Source organism: Microcebus murinus, chromosome 29, assembly GCF_040939455.1.
Source record: "Microcebus murinus isolate Inina chromosome 29, M.murinus_Inina_mat1.0, whole genome shotgun sequence".
Lineage (NCBI taxonomy): Eukaryota > Metazoa > Chordata > Mammalia > Primates > Cheirogaleidae > Microcebus > Microcebus murinus.
Window position 1 is genome coordinate 12,364,206 of NC_134132.1, and position 15,970 is coordinate 12,380,175.

The following is a 15,970-nucleotide window of genomic DNA, read 5'->3' on the forward strand; positions in this document are numbered from 1 at the left end:
AGCTGGAGTGGCCTTTGGTATTTTGCTATGCAGATAAAGGGAAGTTGTATCAGGGATACATTTAGCTTAGGTTTAGTGGAATATATGTATATAGTTTAAGGAAAGCCCTGATTGTCTTTTTATTCTTTCTATAGAATGTGATGTTAAAAAAAACCGCTGTCAAAGAAAGAGTTGATCAAAGAGTACGCAATCAACTAAGATGGGAAAGAAAGTGCACTGGGTATTTTATAAATAACGCTCTAGTTCTAGATTTTGTATTGTTTGTATTTGCCAGCTTTCATAAATTTTTAATTTGTTGTGAAACTCTTTTCATTATAAAGCAATAGTTGATTTTTATTTATAATGTTGTGTTCTTTCTCCTAAATAAGACTCCTAGATTATATAAGGTTTAGGCCTCTTAAAACCTGGAGCCCTCCTATCCCTACAGAGTAATATAAATTTGTAGGGGTTAAAACCCTAAGACTGTATAATAGAGTGTATACACATTCCTTAGAATACATGAGAAAATCAATACCCTTTCTCCCAACTAGGAATTATTTAACAGATCGTATTCAAAGGAGAGAATAAATGAAAATAACAAGTCTAATCTCATATCTACTTGGTAATTCCTCCTCTTATTTCAACATTACCCTGGTCAGCAAACAGAAATATAATTGTACCATTTAGTAGGTACTATTCAGGACAAGGAGACTGAAGTAAACTTATGAAACAGTAAACAACAAAACAGAGCATATTGTCACCTTTAAAACAAAGGAGGTATTATTCCTTCCATGCCTATCCCAACCTTTACTTCTTGATAAAAATTTTCCTCTGTACACATTTAATATAAAATGAAAGAAAAAATAAAGCCTTCATTAAATAAGTATAGACAAGTGTTCCCATGTACAAAACACCTGCAATCTCCAATTTTCATATCACCCCTAAATAGGTGAGTTAATGGAAAAGAAGAGTTTCCACTAATTAGTGGATTTAAATCTGAAAATATTAACCAGTAAGTGCTGAGGCATTATGAATGGTAAATTGCCATATACAGCTAGACGCACAAATCAGAGATTTCCCAGGTAAGCAATGAAAGGTGATTCTTCCTGGAAAGCAAAATTAACAATTGAGGTCAATCTGCTTTATAGCCATACCTAATGAATGAGTCCTACTACTTAAATTTCATCTTTGAAAGAAAATATAGACATATACACATAACAAGTTTTAGCAACATGGCAGGAAGTGGTTTCTTGTCTCTAGATACAAGTGGTTGGCAACATTCAAGGTTAGGGAAAGAGAAATATAGTATATAATAATATAAATAGTGAGGGCACTTTCATGCTCTCCTGTAATACTGACATCACCGCTAATGATAATAATAACTAATGTGTATGAACTACTTTCTACGTGTTGGACACTAAGAGCTTTTAATGCATTAACTGAATACACACATTTTAGGTAGCTATTATATTATTGTCATCCCATTTCACAGATGATGAAATTAAGGCACAGAAACGTTGAGACATTAGTCAAAAGCTCAAAGCCACAGCTCTTGTAGAGCAGAGTTTCAAATCCAGGCAATGTGGCTCACATCCCAAGCTCCTCACCTTAAGCCACAGGTGGATAATAAGCTGACTCCAAGCCTGTTCTCAAGAGTTCTAATTACAAATAGACTACCCTGATTTCTTGAATCTTTAATAAAAATTTCCTGCTTCTCTGATGTATGCCTCAATTTTGTAGCAGAAAACAGAGATCTCACAAATCCATTAAAATCAGATGCTTCTGTTAATCTATAAAAGAAAAATAAAATGATTATGGAAATTTATTAGAAAATAAATGTTCTTCCTTTTCTTCAAGTTGGTGTAAAAAAGAGTGCTCCCCTTTTCTGCTCATCAAGTGGGTGTCCAATAAATAAGCTGTTCAGTGAAAGTTTCAATGAAAGTTTCTCGGCTTCATGCCCCCTCCCTTGCACCCCCAACAGAGCTGCGATAATTCAGAAAGAGTTATAAGATCACAGAAGACACCAGTCAAATGCAGCTGGAAACATTGCCTTGTATCCATGCCCAGGATTTAGAGGTGATGCAAGCCCAGAAAAATCAGAGTCCCCTGCAAAGAACGATAAAAATCACTTGATATTCTTAGAATGACAGACACCAAAGGCTGGATGTATCCACAACCACTCCCAAACCCTGACTCTTTTGCTGAGATTTTCTAGAGACTGAAAAAGCGGGGCCTCTTTGTTGAGCAATCAGACAAAGGCAGACGACTACATGTGGGAAGGCAGGGTAGTAAGAAGGGGAAGGGTGTGACTGTTGCTTCCTTCTGTCCTCTTTCCCTGCTTCGAAGATGTAGCAGCTCTTTCATGCTCAAGGGGGAAGGACTGGGAAACTCTCAGAAGCATCAGCCTGAACAGCAGCAGCTACTGAGGCACTATTCATCCGTCTCTGGGCTTCTTGTTATGTCAGAAATAGAAACCCCTACTACGTTCAGCATTGCGATCAAGTGTTCTCATGTTTGTTGTTAAATGCAATGCCGACAGATTTAGGGGGAAGAGGAGATTGATGGGGGTCGATTGGATTGGTAAAGGATCATCATCCATAGTCAACAGAGAAAATGTAGATGTCATACAGTTCATGTTTTCCAATTACAAGAATAGCAAGATTAAGACAAAATCACAGCATAAAAAACCCAACTTCTTCCTACCCATTTAAATGTTAATCACCATTTCCATGCCCATGACAGGATATACACTTCCAGGTTGAATATGACCTCTGGGAAGAGATTGTCTTGACTGTTATATATCCTACTATCAGGCAGATATATGTGACTACATATATATGTGTGAGTACATATATTATATGCACGCTCTCATCAGGCAATAATAATCTAGATGGTCTGAATATTTTTAAATATTCTAAAAACTTTTGGACCATCTAGATTATTATTGCCTGTTGACAGCACTGAGGATTGAAAGTTGAGTATAAAAATAGGATTCTAAAAAAGAAAGGGAGCTGAAACTTCTAGTCACTGTTCTATCTTCATTTTTCCCTTCTTAAAAAAACTAATTTATTGAGCAAGATAAATGATTTGTACTATTTTGAGAAAAAAGGATGTCCCAGCAAGAAAGAAAAAGAAAAAAAGAAAATCACATGTTTATTATTGCTTATTCCCAGAGCAACTATAGTTCTGGCACCATCTCCCCTGGCTGCCTGGAAAGCCAAATATTTTCAACATGAGTTATGTGGCTAATGGACATAATTCTGATGTTCTCTTAACTCTGACATTGGGCATAAATGTAATAGAATCCATGATAACAAGGCTCCACTCTCACTGCACATGTTAAAGATGAAGCACACACTATATAAATAGCTGGGATATTTTAGAAGAAAATAGGGCTCTTCCATTAGTATTAATTTTTTTAAAAAATGAAAATGACTGCTAGGTGTCAGGTACTTTACATAAACATGGATTACTTCATTTAATCTATGGTTAGTCCTCTTGAATCAAGTGCTTTGAATTCCATTTAAAAAATAAAGGTTAAGGAATTTGTTCAAACACCCACGACCAGCATGCAGAAGATTCCAGATTTCAAGACATTTTTCTGACTAAAATTCATGTAAAGAACCACTCATAGGCTGTGCATATATTAGGATTCCGGCAGGAAACAGCCCCTGCAAATTAATCCATGATAATCCGTAGGGGGTTTAATAAAAAGACTGTTCACAAAGGCACTAGCCCAGGTGCAGCACTGTGGGGTCACGCCATTCCGCAGGATGCAGGTAGCCAGCGGTGACTTACCTTTCCCTCCACCCACAGTGAGGGAGACCAGGGAACGGACTCCCTGCTGGTATTTTCTTTCCCTCTCTCTGATGCCTTGGCTGGTTATTTATGGACAACTCCTCCAAAAGGCACAGAGCAAGGCAGTGCAAGTGTGGACCTCGTGGATCTGCCTCCCGGGGGGTAGAGCAGGACTGGAGTGGGGGGGCAGAGCATGATGCGAGCCACACAGGACAGCCCCGCAAGTGCTGAACTTCCTCCAACTACTGGTTTGAGCATAAAAACAACATTCAAATATGCTAATCTTTTATTCCCTTGAAAATAGACTTGAAAACCAACAGCAAAAGACCTTTGCACTGAATCTTTCTAAATGTGTAAGAATCAAAGGTGAGTTTGCTCATGTGGAACACAAAACAAAACAAAACAGAAAAAAAATGCCAAAAACTCAGAGAGAGCCTTTGCTTGTTGACAGGGTAAGTCAAGGAAATGCCTTGTAGCCTTTGAGAGTTTCTCTGCTTTCTTTTTTTCTTTTATTTTAAAGGCAAAAGTCTCCAGGCATAACTTACTGTTGGTCGACAAAGCACTTTTTTGTTTTGTTTTTTGAGACACAGTCTCACTCCGTTGCCTGGGCTAGAGTGCCCTGGCATCAACCTAGCTCACAGCAACCTCAAACTCCTGGGCTCAAGTGATCCTCCTGCCTCAGCCTCCTGAGTAGCTGGGACTACAGGCATGCGTCACCATGCCCGGCTAATTTTTCTATATGTTTTCATTTCTATTAAATTTCCGGCTTAATTTCTTTCTATTTTTAGTAGAGATGGAGTCTCACTCTTGCTCAGGCTGGTCTCGAATCCCTGACCTTGGGCAATCCTTCCACCTCGGCCTCCCAGAGTGCTAGGGTTACAGGTGTGAGCCACTGTGCCCAACTGATAAAGCACTTGTGATTCATGAGTGGTCATTCCAGGTTTCTGAAGAATGACAGCTCTGTGTCTGTCACTGGGGGCCGAATGTGTTTAGATAAGTGCTGTAACAGCTCTGCACCTCAGTTAGCTTTTCTGTCTCTACTACAATACCTTATCCTTTAATGTTAAATATGTATTATCTATCAAATAGTATTGCATCCGATTAATGTAGAGTGAACCAGTAAATAGGGCCAACAACAGGTTGCTATGAGAATCACAGACGCAATGCATGAGAAAGGATATTATTATACTCAGAAAACATCAAGCACACTCTGCAAAATAGATGTTTCCAGCAACCAGATCCATTTTTTCTTCTCACGTTAAGTGACCTTTGTTCTGTTTTTCTTTCCATTGTCTTGTTTTCCAGTGTAAATTGTCTAACATCTTTAGAAATATATAGGGAACAAGTCATGGATAAATAAAAATAATAAAGACAACTTTTAAAGATTCAGTCATATTTTGAATGTATTACAGATGACTTCTATAAAAGAATGCAATTAGAAGTCTTTTGAATATAAATAATACTTAATTGAAATTAATAATCCCTCCTATTTTATATACCTTGATTTCAATCTTCCAGGCTTACTTCTAACGTAAATTAGACAATTAATTCTGGAAAACATAAATAAAACATGTGTTCCCTAATCATAGCTTGTGATTTATTAAAGATAGCCAAAATCTGCTAACTCACAAAATCTTAGAATTGCATTTGGCCACAATAATCATAATCTAGAAAATCAAGGGTTAGGAAAAAAGCTTTCTATTCATAAATTGAAGCAGAACAATATTGCAGAGAGATAAGCATTCTTATGAAATGCATTGCAACAAGAAAGCCAACAGAAGAATATGTACTCCAAGAGCAACCAGCAAACTCCATCATGTCAACAACCGAGTCCCAGGAAATTCGCACGGGCCTCCTCATGAGGGTGGGATCATAATTAGGCACATTTGCTTACGGGGCCATGACCCCACATGAGGGAGGGAGACGGATGTGACATATGGAATTATTCTTGCAGAATGACAGAGTTTATTCATTTCGCATGTATTCACATTCTCAAATGTTATTATAAATTATTATTTATTTTTAAGACATTTTAGTGAATAGCCTCAGCCAGAGATCCTCTATTTCTCTAACAGAGAAAAAGGAAATTCAAACAAAGAAGAAAATTTCATAAATCCCCCCTTCCTGACTGTCCTGAATTTCTGTCTACTTCCTACTGCTCTTATTCACTGCAGGTAAGCCTGGCTCATGGACGCACCTTTTGAGGACTTTTCCTTCCTTCTCATCCTACCTTCTAATTTTCCTTCAATTTCGGATAATTGCCTATTCATCATAAGTTTGGTCTCAAGATCTTTGTACAGATGCCTTTGCCAAGCCAGAGGAGAATAATTTTGTTTTTCTTAGAATATATTGAATTCAACATAAATCTGTACCAAAGTTTACATGGTTAATTCAATTCTTTTACATGACTGTATTGTTTTCGTTGGCAGGGCTATATGAAAGTCTTATTCAAAGTTCCTGACTAATATTCAAATTTGTATTCAAGGAGTAATGAGCTGTTTCCTGACAAATGTACCCCTAATCCCCCAAGCATATTGCATGTGCTCAATTTGACAATTCAAGGTTTCTATTTAATCAATGCTAATAATAATAAAAAATAATTATTGAAGTCCAGGTATATGTACGGTACATTTCTAGGCATTAGGAAAACAAAATATTGTAAGATAAACTCAAAATGATAATAAGTAATAGCCCTAAGTAGTGGATAATCTGTGCCTTAAAGTAGTCCTCATTCATTTAACATTAGATGAGCACCTATTATAGCCAGGCAGAATGCTAAGTGCTGGAAATACAAGGAAAACAAGAAGACTTCATGTTTGACTTTATTGAGCTTACATTCTAGTGTTGGTGACAGATGATTTTAAAACAACTACAATATCAAATAATTAAATGAATGATCACATAATTAGAGATTGTGGTAGGTGCCATGAAGGAAATAAATATGGCTGTGTGGTAGAAAATGATGGAGTGGTAGCTTTCATTATATAAGGAGGTTAATAAAGGTCTCTCAGGTTTAAGCTGAGATCTGAAAAAGAAGGAGTCAGTCAGCCAAGATAAATAGCCTTTTTGGAAGGAGAAGGGGCTGTGAGTGTCAGGGCCTAAGTTTAAAAAAATCCTGGTAATAGTGTAGTGTAGGAATCACTGAAGGCCAATGTGGCCGGCAGGGCGAGTGGCCCAAGATGACGTTAGAGACAGACCTTGTCACGCTATGTCTCTACGCTGTGGTGAGGAATACGGACAATTCTAAGCAGGGGAGGGACAGGATTTGATTTATGTTTGTTTGTTGCTTTAATGGCTGTTTCGTAGAGAATGTGTTTGAGTAAGAGAGAGACATTTCAGGAGACTATTGCAATACTCCAAATGATGGCGGCTGGTGCCGTAACGACAGCAATAAACGTAAAGAGAAGTGGCAAGATGTGAGATATATTTTGGGAGTAGAACTGATTGGACTTATGAATGAATTGAATGTGCGGAATGAGGAAAATAGGGACTTAGCAAATATTAGACAGATGGTGTTGCAACTTACTGAGGTAGGAAAGGAAGCAAAAGGGGAGTGGTAGTGGAGTGTGCATCGAGTTGCATTTTGGACCGGTTAAGCTAGAGACACACGTTAGCCATGAGCTGGGCATCTGAGGCTGCGTATCCAGGGAGAAGGTTAGGAAGGAATTCAGGAGAGGAGATGGGCCCTTATGGAAGAGCTCAAACTGTCCCTGGGAATTCAGAGAAGAGGAGGACTTAGAGAATTAGAGAAGAGGCAGAAGGCACCCAAGGTTCTTAGAATGATGGGCTGACCTGATTGTGGAAAAATGAATGGTAAGCTTGGCTGCAATAGAAATTTCTTGTAGGAATGTATAGAAAGAAAAAAATGTTAGAGGTATAAGTAAGGGCCACATTGAGTTAACTTTTAAATTCAGGTTTATGATTTTTTTTTTTTTGGTTTAAATTTTAGGGAGCAATCAGGGGTAACTGGGGAGAGATGTAGGGTGGGAAGTGTCAAGGAAGTGTATTATTAAAATAACTATGACCCAATGTATATAATGTTTGGAGGCAGGAAAATCTTAATCTGATGTGGGATCTTTCAGGGCATCATTTCAACAACCATGATGCAAATGCTTGAATGTGTGAGTTAAGGTGGTTGTCACAGAATACAAAGAAGAGAACAATATATATGGAATATAAAGTATATATGGAATATAAAGATATATTCTTTATATATACATAAGAATATAAAGAAATATAAAGAATAAAGCATATAAAGTTACAAAAAAGAAAACATTAAAAATATATGGTGCATGAGATGGCAAGGTAAGGAATAAGATAAAATAATTTGGTAAACGTTATTTATATTTCTTTTTTTCCTTAACTACATACGTTGGCAACACACCTAAGCAGTGCCCACCACGTACATCTTGCTTTGTGCTTTGTTTCCTCCAGAATGGCAGGCACTAATCCACAAAGCAATAATGCTGGACATCAGGGCAAAACCGGTGACTGCTGGGCCAAAGTAGTTCCAGCATAGACATAAGGAACAATGAAGGATAAGATTAACATCTGCAAAGTGTGTGTTTTGACCAAGGAAACATGCACCATGAAATGTTCATGTTTATACAGTGCACGCAGCATAGCATTTAATCTTTTACTGCTTTGCCTCATGTTAGGCCTTGTCTTCTAAGGGAAGAGGATGATCACTAAGAGGTAACCATTATAGAAGTATACAAAATGATCAAGTAGTGGGAAACATAATCATCAGCAAGAGCTAGCTGGACAACAAGGCAGGTTAATAGTTGTCTGATGCTTAATTTTGGCATTTTTAAAATTCTTGTTCTGTTGTTAAAACATCATCTGACCTTATATGATGATTCTTTCCCTTTTGTGTCCTGGTTTAGTCATATACAAAAGGAAGTCATTTCATCTGGGGAAGTGGGAGAGAGTGCGTGTGCATGTGCATGTGTGTGCACAGAATAATAATGTATATTCTTACAGGGACTGAGAAAATACAAAGAGATAACATAGGTAATAAGTACCGATAAAAAAGGATCCGAGAAATCCTGTATTAAACATAATGCATTCCTCCCGAAGCATTTTATTCAAAATACCAGTAAGAAAAGATTTAATAACATTAATAAGCAACCTGCTCACAAAACATGATGAGTGGGGAAAGTGACTGTCATGATTCATTTTAATAACTAATGAAAAGATAAGACGGATGCCAGCAATCGCCTTCTGTAGTGCCACCTTCATTCTACTCGTGATAGACAAATTATTCTGTATTGCACCTAGGGTGCACTATTAAATCCACTCCTAATCATTCATCACTTTATGGCTGTCCTGTCCTCAGGAACTTTATTTTTAATGCCTACTTCCCTGTAGTAATTGGTGGTGCTTCATTCAAAGTGAAGCCATCTATCCTAAGCTAGCCTTGGGTTTCACAGAGACACGTGCAATAAAAGCCTCCGGTCCTTCCAGACTATTACGCTGGTGATCCTACCATAATAGAGCCTAGAATAAATGCTCGAAGGGCTCTTCCTGGCTAAGGGGGCTGATAGGTTTAATATTAAACCATAATGGAAAGTCACAAAAATATCATGTGTACTTAATATTTGGTCTTTGGAGAGATTATCTCTGTAAGTCATATTTCCTTCTTGGCATCTTCCGTGTTTTCTCTGGCTTATAAATCAGTGCGCCTTCACGGGGCACCATATTTCACCAAGTCACCCTACTTCCCCTGTCTCTCCACACACTTGCTGTTTATATTCTCCATAAATAGTACCTTGCCCGTAATTCATCTTCCATGCCTCATTCATTCTAAATATAAGCTTCTTGGCCCTGGTTTCTGCCATATTAAAACACTTCCCATGGCAAGCTCATGTTTAAAAAGAAAATCAATTGTTCTGATTCATTGGACATGAGCTTTCTAGGTGTTTTTATAATTTATTGTTCACTCTTAGGTCAGTATGATACCAGCATTAAATATTAAAGGCTGCTTAGGGTAGAATCCTTATCAGAAAGCTTTGCCCTATTACTATCAGGAAGAATGCTTGACTTTTTTTAAAAAATGCAAGCTCTGCAACATGGATTTGCCATTTTGAAATAGTGGTGAAGAACAAGCACCATCCCAGAGACGAAAAAGATAACCGGGATAATTCAGGAGGAAAGGTTGTCATCTGTTTCCATCTCTTTCTACCCGCTGCAAAAACTGCCCCACTGGTAGGCTTAGGCTCTTACAGGAAATGGGATGATAGAACTCCAGAGTACAGCAAGCTGGAAGGATCTAGCACGAAAACAGTCCATGAACCTAAACATATGATGGTGGTGATGGCCTCAAAAGTTCACTTGCCACCACAGCCCTCGCTGTAGGCACAGGTCTGTAGAGATGCACAGACCTAAATGTCACAATAAAAATCTGAAGAGAAAATACATGTGGTTTAGTTATAAGAGAGTATTTCAGCAGTTGTCTGCAAAGTCCATTGTGTATCTAAACAATTACGCATTACTAAAATATGTTGGCACTCATCAAGGATTTTATTTCTACCTGCCAAGATTATTCTATTACCATTTTCTAGCTTTTCTCCATACGTGAACGTCATTTAAGTAAATCTCTTTAAATTAGTGTGGTGATTCATATACAATTGACATCTAATAGATGTTTCATGAATGAACAAATAATTGAAGAGAAAGTCATGTGTCTGTTCTATTAATATTTATGCTATATTTCCTTCTCACAAAAGTGTAACATGTGCATTGTCAAAAGTAAGAAAGCAATGACAAGGAAAACTAAAAAATTAAAATAATGTATGTCCTTTCAGATCTTTATATATCTGTACATATAGGTATTTTTCACTAAAATGAAATCATTCTGTACATACAAATTTTCTAATGAATGATATATATAGTTTCATTTCAGTAAGTTTTCATCCCATCAAATACATAGATTGGAAAATTAGAACTCATCAAAATCAAACATTTATTCCTAGAAAAACATAGTTAAGTGAACAAAAAGTCAAGCATGGGAGAAAATATTATTTATAATATATCTATCTGACAAAGGACTTATATCCATATATATAAAGTATTCTTACAACACAATAATAGGAAAATAATAAATTTTAAAAATTATAATAAATAATAATTATAAAAATATTATAAAATTTTTATAAAATTATTTTTATTTTTTATAAAATTATAAAAAATAATAAATAAAAAAATAAATAAATGAGCAAAATAAGTGATGAAAGAAAATATGAATGGCCAAAAGAACATAAAAAGGTAACCAACATCATTAGTCATCAGAGAAATGCAAATTAAAACCACAATGAAATACCACTAAGCACCCGTTAGAACAGCTAACATTAAAAAGATTGACAATACCAAGTGGTGGCAAGGATGTAAAGCAACTGGAACTCTTATACATGCCAGTGGGAATTTAAAATGGTACAGATTATTTGGAAAACAGATGGCAAGTTCCTTGTAAAGTTAAACATACACTTAGCAAATCACTCAGCCTGCACATGAATGTGCATAGCAGCTTTATTCATAATCAACTCCATCAATTAAAATTATTTTTAAAAAAATGATTAAAAATCAAAGGAGACAATTTATCACATCCAAAAGCCAACACTCCAAAGCCAGGCTGAGCAACTTCTCAGCATCCTGCTTTTCTAAACAGAATGCAAACACCATGGGAGTCTCAGATTCTTTATTTACAGACTATTAGACTGTCTGCGACATTAAGCCTAGACATTCTGGTCCTGTATTTGATCACACTCACTCTCTACTTTTTCCGATGTACTCCAATTCTGTTTGGTTCCAACATTTCAGATTTAGCTTTTATGTGGTTTAGGGAAGAAAACCTTGGATTCAGAGTCTGAAGAAGTTGTTTCCCTGTTGGCTAAGAGTTTCTTACCTTCTCCTATACACACAGGTTCACACAAATAATGTCTAACCATATTAGGCTAGTGATTTAATGCCAACCAACTCACAGGGTTATTGTGACTATTCAATGAGATCATGCACGGAAAACTAGTGTTCAAAATGCAATGCACTCCACTAATAGTATTAGTTGCAATCTACAGGAGTGACGGTGGCAGGTTTGACAGCCAGTCACACAAAGTAGATGACACCTGGTCACCTGGTACTTCTATAAGGACAAAACAAAGTGAGCATAAAACTAACAACCTTGAAAAGCAACAAAGTCCTATAAATAGCCCCTTGTTTTTAGGACAACATCAAAACTTTAAAATTACCAAGGGTAGTTTTCTTTTGGAAATGCTGCCTTTAGGTGCTGGGACTGATGACAAGCATGGCTGAGTATCTATTTCCTATATTATGAAGTCATCCCTGAAAATACCACACCACGTGGCAGTACTCAGGGGTCAAGAAAGGCACATGAGGTATCTGAGGTCACTCAAAAGCTTAGAATGAATGCCAGCTTCACTTTAGATCTGGCCCAGTGTAAACACAGTCACTCAACTAGGAGACTTCTGGGTTTAAAGGATAAAGGAAGAGAGAGAAATGAAAGACTGAGGAAACCTTGGAACTTTCCAGAAGGAGCTTCGAGATTTAGCGATAATAATTTATAACACCTTCAATTCATAAATAAGGCAGGAAAGGAAGGGAAAAGGGAATAAATCACAATTTTCACAAAACAAGCCGATGATTCATTGGTCTTAGAACTTGGCCCCTTACCATTCTCTTTCTGTGAATGTACAACGGCCAACAATACAACAGCATCATCAGCTGAAAAGGCCCTTGAGCCTAAATATTGTCTGTTAAGTCTTCAGTCCACTGATAGAAACTGATTTTCTAACTCTTCAATTCCATTAGTTCAAAATGCTATCTTTCAAGTATATTTAAAATGTTGCGTATTTATAATTAAAATTATATACTGCCTCTGAGATGAATAGAATTTTTGTAGCAGTCATTTCACGTAATTGTTCTCCTTTTAAAATGGACAATTTAAAGGCATACATTTCAATCTATCATCTGGTTACTTTGTATCTCATATGAACACATTTGCAAATGACAGACATTTCTTTTCCCAGTCCACGTGTTTCTGAATTTGGGGACAGAAATGGACAGCAGCTTTGCCTTATTGTGGAGATGGTGTAAAAGGGGGAGAAAGGTTATAAAACACAGGTTAGACTACTAGCTCCCCCACTTACTACCTGTGTTATCCTGCACGACACATGCTCAGACCCCCTATGGTAAGCTTTCTCCACCTGGAAAGCAAACAAGATTCTCTTGCAGCTTTGGGGCACATGAAACTGCTACCCTCACACCCTGAGGTATGAGTGATGGTGTCGTTGGCAGTGTTATCCTCCAAATGCCACCGCCTCCTCACCCCTAATCTCTGGCGCTGTGGAAAGATGATTGTGCATTTGACAGTGAGGACCGTGTGTGCCTAATCGCTGATCTGGCCCACTTCCCACAATTCCAGGCAAACTGGTCTCCCCGCAGTTCCTCAAACAGGCCAGGTATACCCCGCATCTAAACCTTTCTGTTTGAGGTTTTCTCTGCCTGGAAAGCTCATGACACGGTGGGCTCCTTAGGCCTTTGCTTACAATGCACCTCAGAGAAGTCTGTTTTGACCATTCAGCATAAAATAGTACCTTCCTCCACCCATTGTTTCTATCTCCTTTACTCTGCAATATCTATTTTTATGGCCCCTACTGCCTAGCATACTTTACATTTACTTTATTAAAGCATCATTAACACACATATTACACTGTTATCAAATGTCTCTGTCTAGCTTGTAAGGTTATTGAGGGCAAGGGCTTTATCCGTTTAATTCACCGCTATATTCCCAGAACTCAGAATAATACCTATCACATAATACAAATCAACAAATATTTGTTAAATGAATAAAACAAGTGAATCAAGAAAATTTTGTGGGGGCTAAAAAGAAATTCAGTGCTATTTTAAACCTTCTTATTAGAGATTTGTGGCAGAACATCAAGTGAACAGTAAAATCTAGATATTGAAGTATTAAATTGTTATAAAAATTTACAAATTTGTATTTTTTGCATACACTCCAGAAAGTTTTAATAGAAATCTCATGTCCAGAAATTCCCAACATAGTCCATAAAGCTCTGTGCCCCCAATATTCCCCCCTTGTGTTTACGGAACCAGCTGGCACCCAAGGGCTCCCAGAAGAACGTGTAAATTTGGATTGCGTTGGCTGAATTATATATAGTTTACCTTTTGTAAGAGTTGAACTATAAGCTGACAGTGAAATTATTGTAACTCTTGCTCTGGTATCTAATCCTTGAACATAAATAATTTAAAGGTGGTCCCATGACTGAAGACAGCATACTATTTAACTTATACTTCAGAAAACAGACTGTGCAAATCTGTTTCCCTATTTCTTTTCCTAATTAAAAAGCTAGAAATCAATATTTTTAGATCCCCATGGCATGGTGGTGGAAACAGTATTGGAATCCTGACAAATTATCTTTACCCAAGATAACAGAGGAGAGAGAAACTTGGTTAATAACCACAATACAATGTCTGAAAATTACCCCATTACCGTTAGGTGGGATTAATTGATTGTTTTATAGTTACTCCAATAGGAAATTTGCAGTGTTGACCTCAGAAAAACACTTTCCTAATCCTGATTGATAGTAGGTGATTTATGTTGTGCTGTTTGACTGACTTTATAGCAATAGCAATAGGTAAGATACTAAAGTAGTATCTCTCAACAAGAAATGTCATTAATCAAAAATCTTAAGGTATGAAGGTGAAATACTGAGTTTACAAGTCCCTTAGCATATTGAAAACAGAGCAGTGGGTGAAGATAAATTGTCTGTGGAAAGGCAGCTTTTTTCTTTTTCCTTTTGCCTTCCAGCTATGTCTGTAACAAAGCCATAAAAATGAAATAATTAATAGAAAGATAGAAAGATCATATTTTTTCATTTAAAAGGTTATAAGCACCAAGAAATCTTTAATCCTCTTAGTTGCTAAATAAGCTTTTCTCCAGATTTTCTAGTGACTTTGAAATTTTTACTATTTAGAAAAAGGTGAATCCTAGTGTAACCCTCTCTATACCCACCAATAGTAGCTATTAACTCTTTTACCTCATTTTTCTTAACTCTATTAACATAGGTGGGAGTTTCCAATCCACAATTTATAATATGTCATTATTTATTTAGAATATATTATTAATTTAACTTACGCAGTTGTGTTGATTACTTCTTCCTGAGCAAATAAGGTAGGTATTGATTAGGAACACTGCTATGTCTTAAGTGTGTGTAAGCAAAACTTGTATTAAAAGGGGAGGGAATATAAAAGGCAGAGAAAGATCTTGGGGATTTAATACACATGCTGTATTTAAATTCCAAACTATGTAGACAGATGTACACAAATGATTTAATGTATCTATAGCTTGGGAGTAAAACAGACTTGAGTTAGGATGGTGCTCTGTGACTCACTAGCTATGGGATTTTGTGCTAGCTGTTTCATCTCCATTGGCCTCAGTTTTATAATATTTAAAATAGGACTACGGCAACTACATTGGGGATTGTTGTGAATAAGATCCTTTAAGTAAAGACATACTACAAAATTAGTCTTCAACTTTGCCTGTATACTAGAATTCTTGTTATATAGGTTGGGTAAAATCATCATTATGATTGAAAATTATCTATAAGTGCTAAAGATAAATTCTGCAAGAAAATTAGAATCATGCTTCCTTTATTGTTCAGACACTGTTCAATGTTTGACTTGCTAAGGGAAGAAAAATATACTATCTATAGCAACAGGTACAATTCTATTGCTGCAAGCTTAAAGTTGGAGTGCTAAAAAGTATCCTATAAAGTATAAAACAATCCTGGTACAACTGATACCAGACTAGTGTTTTCCAACCTCTTAGTCAATAATACCCTTGTGAAACTGTTGCCATGCAACAGGGCATTTGAAGGTATAAACTGGCCATTGGTTCTACTAACCCCACTTCAATCTCCAATCCCTCATACCCCATTTACCTACATCTGCAATACCCCATCTCTCCTAAGATTACCCACAGTTATCATTGACACACATTATAACTGGACCAAAAAAATGAACTGAAAAAAAAAACCTGCAGAATTATGAGGTACACCAGTAAACTCATTGTAGTGATTACAATTTCCTAGACTTTTATCACCAAGCAAATTATCTAAACAGAAAGTACAACTGTGATTGCAATTTATATGGGACACAT

General features: G+C 36.7%; 1 protein-coding gene across 4 annotated transcripts in view; it reads right to left on the reverse strand.

Annotated features, from left to right (window-relative positions):
- ARHGAP24 (Rho GTPase activating protein 24) overlaps positions 1-15,970 on the reverse strand; it is a 342,652-nt gene that overhangs the window by 86,321 nt on the left and 240,361 nt on the right. The window contains exon 1 of one of the 4 annotated variants that reach the window (XM_012770921.3): positions 3,778-6,990. The exons of the other annotated variants lie outside the window; for them this stretch is intronic. The gene's annotated coding sequence lies outside the window, so the exon portion shown is untranslated. Of the gene's footprint in view, positions 1-3,777; positions 6,991-15,970 lie in introns of those variants that run through there. 4 annotated transcript variants of the gene reach the window in all.